The sequence below is a fragment of the Myotis lucifugus genome, unplaced genomic scaffold (assembly GCF_000147115.1).
Source record: "Myotis lucifugus unplaced genomic scaffold, Myoluc2.0 scaffold_14, whole genome shotgun sequence".
NCBI classification, from domain to species: domain Eukaryota; kingdom Metazoa; phylum Chordata; class Mammalia; order Chiroptera; family Vespertilionidae; genus Myotis; species Myotis lucifugus.
Genome location: NW_005871062.1, coordinates 9,174,209 through 9,179,004, shown reverse-complemented (window position 1 = coordinate 9,179,004; position 4,796 = coordinate 9,174,209). Strand labels below are relative to the sequence as shown.

At 39.7% G+C, this 4,796-nt stretch overlaps 1 non-coding gene across 1 annotated transcript; it reads right to left on the bottom strand.

Annotated features, from left to right (window-relative positions):
- Positions 1-2,791: 2,791 nt before the first annotated feature.
- On the bottom strand, positions 2,792-2,954 carry LOC111825122. The gene has a single exon (XR_002828245.1). It is a non-coding gene; the product is annotated as a U1 spliceosomal RNA (small nuclear RNA).
- Between the last annotated feature and the right edge of the window lie 1,842 nt (positions 2,955-4,796).

Genomic DNA, 4,796 nt, shown 5'->3' with positions numbered 1-4,796 from the left:
TGGGAAATAGAGAAAATTTTTCCCTCCAGGATTATTAGCAAAAGCCTCATAATGCATCACTGGCTGTAAACAGGTCACAGGCCCATTTCTCAGCCCATTGTATATAGGAGAGAGGAGATGAAGCACTGAGGAGCTCATGTCTAGGTTTCATGCTTCATCTTCGAACCAAGGGTAGGACCCAAGCCAAAGCCATAAGCTGAAGGTTAGAGAGGGGAGTAAGGTTGTGGTTACCTGAGGGGTGAATGAGAACTGATAACAAAAATGAGATACTTTAAGGTAGACTAAAAGAACAGTTAGGGCTCTGTGAACAGCAACCCAAAGCAAGTAAAGCAAAAACAGTAATAATAGCTCTGGACAGTTGCTCAATGGTTAGAGCATTGGCCTACAGACCAAAGGAATTCAGTTTCAATTCCTGGTCAAGGGCACATACCTTGGTTGCAGGTTCATCCCTGGCCCTGGTAGAGCTGGGTATGGTAAGCAACCAATCAATGTCTCTCTCTCTCTCTCTCTCTCTCGCCCCTCCTCCTCCCTCCTTTCTCTGAAAATCAATGGAAAAAATATACTCAGGTAAGGATTAAAAAAATTAATAATGATAATGATGATGATAATAATAACGATAATATAAGGTAGGGGCCACGGGATCAAATAAAAGAGTTGAACAACACATTTCCTCAAAGGTTAGCTCTTAGATTCGGTGGAGATCTCTGTGGGTGACTCCATGACATAGCTTGAGGCGGTGTAGGTTATACTCACTGCCTTTGCTTGTCTAACTCCCCTGCTACATGACATCCTTCAATGTTCGACATACCCAAGTAGTAAGAGCAGAGTGATGGGGAAAACCCAGATCTTTGATGACATTGCTCAGCAGCTGTAAGAGCCAGCTCAGCAGCTGTAAGAGCCAGACATAGGGCCCATCTTACCTCATCTTATGTGAGACAGGTTTTTACATTTATCTTTTCATTTTGTTCATGGTTTGAGTTCACAATCTACTACTTTCACCAAAAAGCATCCAAATTTGTACAAGTCTCTCTAATGCTGGCTATATTCCACTGCAGGAGGGCTGCATACATACATCTGAATGGTTCTGTATTTGAAAAATCGTAGGGAAGGGCTCTGATTGGTCTGGCATGTACAGATGGCCTGCACTTTGGACCAATTATGTGCCCAGGGATGGGATATATTCTGAATGGCACAGGTTGGGTTACTTGTCTCTGAATGGCACAGGTTGGGTTACTTGTCTATAATCTTGGATTAATCAGCCTTTGGCAGGGAGGGGTTGAGGGAGGAACAGAATGCATCTGCATATACTCCTACCAAGGTTTTCAAAGTGTGGTCCCCAGACTCCCAGTATGTGCATCCCAGGGAAATTGTCAGAAATGCAAATTCTTAGACCCCACCCCAGGTTTCCAGAATCAGAAACTCTGGAGGTGAGGCCCAGCAATGAGCACCAGGTTTTCTGATGCAGGCCAATGAGAACTACAGGCCACAATTAGACAAGAATTAACAGCAAATGCCATGGTGGTTAAAAAAAAAAAAGTAGCAATAATGTTTGATCAGAGGCTGAGGAAAGCCTTAAGAAAGGAGGTCTTAGAGATGGTTTATAAGATTGGGTAGATTGCTTCAAATGAATATAAGGTCACATATAATGTTATAATTAAAATAAAGAATTTTAAAAACCCTTCACTCAAGTCAACTGTTTGCTTTTACCTATGGTCTTTCCCATTCTTGGTCCATGAAAAAACATATATATTTTTTGGTAACTAACACAGATTGAATTTTCTATTTTACTTTTTTCACTTACCAGTTTTCTTCCTATACATGATGGTTTCTATTAAAGCATTTTGAACATTTACAATGACTTTGGGAAATCTTATTTTTAAAAATTTTAGAGGCTATCTCTAGATTCACCACCCTAACCCAATCATTATGATCATTTCCTTCTAGTCTTTTTTTCTGTGAAAGTTAAATACATATTAGAACAATAGCAGATATAGATATAGTCCAAACCTTACTATTTATTATTGAATAGTTTCATTATGCACAAGAGGAGAGCAAATAAATTTATTATAACTTATTAAACCAATCCATTAGGGGACGTTTTGGTTGTCTCCAGTTTCTGCTATAATAAACATCTTTGTGTATAAAGTGCTTTCTCTTACATTTTGAGTTATTTCCTTAGAATAGATTTCCAGAAGTGGAATTACAAGGTCACAGGATACAAACTCTTTTATGGCTTTTGATGCCTTATGCCAAATTTCTTCCAAAAGGTTTATACCAATTTACATTACCACCAGCAACGTGTGTGAATGCCAGTTTTTCCACATCCTTGGCAGTTGGGGCATTTTAATTAAACAAAAAAAAATTTCTTTTTGCCAATTTAATAGGGGAAGAACTTTACCTTGTTTTAATTTGCATTTTTATTACTTTACCTAACATTACTTAATAAATATTTTCTCATGTTACTTTAATGTTCTTAAAAAGCTCTTTTATGATTGCAAAGCCTTTTTATGGTTGGGATTTAATGAGTGAATATAAAGGTAGGGCATTCTAGTTTAGAGACCACCACGAGCCATAGCGCAGGGTCAGGAAAGGTCAAACACAGCCTGTCAGAAATGGAATTCATTGTTTTCAGCATCCTTCTCCTTCTGGGCTCCCATCTTATTGAATAGCATCACCAGACATCTAGTCATTCAAGCCAAGGCCTGGGCATCATTGTTGACTTCTCCTGGTGCTTCATCACCTCCATTCAATCAATAATCAAGTCCCCTAAATTCCTCTTTTTTTTTAATAATATGGGAGAGTGCAAACACAGTCCCCCACTACCACAAATTATGCAGCCGAGTTTCCCACATTTGAGGAAATCGCAGGGGTCAGCACATCCCAAGTGCAATGGATAAGCCTTGCCCTGGGAAAGCAAGGCAACTGCTTTGGCATCTCCCCCGCCAGGTAAGTATCCCTAAATTGCTCTTGATACCTTACTGCTACTACCTGAGTTCAGGCCATATCATCTCTTTCCAATACTATTACAGAAACCTCCTAATGCAGCGGTTCTCAACCTGTGGGTCGCGACCCCTTTGGGGGTCGAACGACCCTTTCACAGGGGTCACCTAAGACCATCAGAAAACACATATATAATTACAAATTGTTTTTGTGATTAATCACTATGCTTTAGTTATGTTCAATTTGTAACAATGAAATTGTGGGTCACCACAACATGAGGAACTGTATTAAAGGGTTGCGGCATGAGGAAGGTTGAGAACCACTGTCCTAATGGGTCTTGTTTCCCCTCTAAGCCAGCGGTTCTCAACCTGTGGGTCGTGACCCCTTTGGCGGTCGAACAACCCTTTCACAGGGGTCACCTAAGACCATCCTGCATAGCAGATATTTATATTACGATTCATAACAGTAGCAACATTACAGTTATGAAGTAGCAACGAAAATAATTTTATTGTTGGGTCACAACATGAGGAACTGTATTTAAAGGGCCAGAAGGTTGAGAACCACTGCTCTAAGCCCTGCTCCACACTGCAGGCATTCCTATCCTTTCCATACCCTAATATGACTCAAGGGCTTTAACAACTTCCCTTTACTTTCAGGATGAAGTCTCCAAATTCCTTTAGTCTATTTTGCAATCCCTCCATGATCTGAACCCAGCCCAGCTTGTTTTGAGGTGGTGCAGTCAGGAGGTTGAGTAGTTCTCTTTCTCCTGAGCTGTGAAGGGACCCTGTCCCAGACCTTTGAGGGCCACAGCTATAGTCCCAAAGTAGCAGACTGGGGCTGGGAAGGAAGGGGAAACATCACCTGGTTCACATGAGCTGTCTTACTGACATAACCTATATCCAACCATCTCGACAGTGCTTTACCCTGGAGCTACTCAATGTAGCTCCAAGTTTGGTTCACAAATGTTTGTTACTGATTCATGATGGGGTGAGTACAGGAATAGAAAGAAAGCATTTAGAAACTGTTGGAGCAATTTGGTTGTAATTTTTTTTTTTTTTAGAATCTAATAATAAAACATGAGAAATGAGTTTCTATTTTGTGAGTCTCTTTAAAATTTCATTTGTCTATTAATGGATTTCATTGCATTATATAAATTATTGGTCTACACTGCAATGAATTGAAAATTTTAAAATAAAAGCTCTTTGACCACAGATAGTTTGACATGCATTCTCTTGGAAAAGTTCAGTCTGAAACAATCTTCTCCTAAGTTTGTAAGTGCACTTTCTGGAGTAAGGAGATGTTTGAATGCCCAGTTGGGAGGGTGTCTTTCAAAGATTTAAGGAAAATGACAGAAAGAAAGAAATCACAACTTTTATTTATATCTTAATTTCATGATTTTCATAAAGAAACTGGTTAAAACAGGAAGTTCTGGCTTCTGACCATCAAGTCAAGATGTAACAGTACTTGATGTATTGGAGGGGATGGTAATTTAAAACACTTAAGAGCGGGGATTGGTTTCAAGCAAGTCTTTACTTTCCTGGTCTGTAAAATGAAGGGGTGGGAAGAAAAAAAAAAGACTTTCAATGTCCCTTTCAGCTTTAACACCATGTGCTTTCATAATTCTATGCTTGACTATTTAGAACTTTTTTAATAAAGGCAATTGCTGGTATGTGACATGGAGTAACAAGGAGGGCTTGAAAAAAGATTCTTTTCCCTTCCTTCCTTCCTTCCTTCCTTCCTTCCTTCCTTCCTTCCTTCCTTCCTTCCTTCCTTCCTTCTTCCTTTCTCTCTCTCTCTCTCTCTCTCTCTCTCTCTCTCTCTCTCTCTCTCTCTCTTCCACAAACCCACCAACTTTA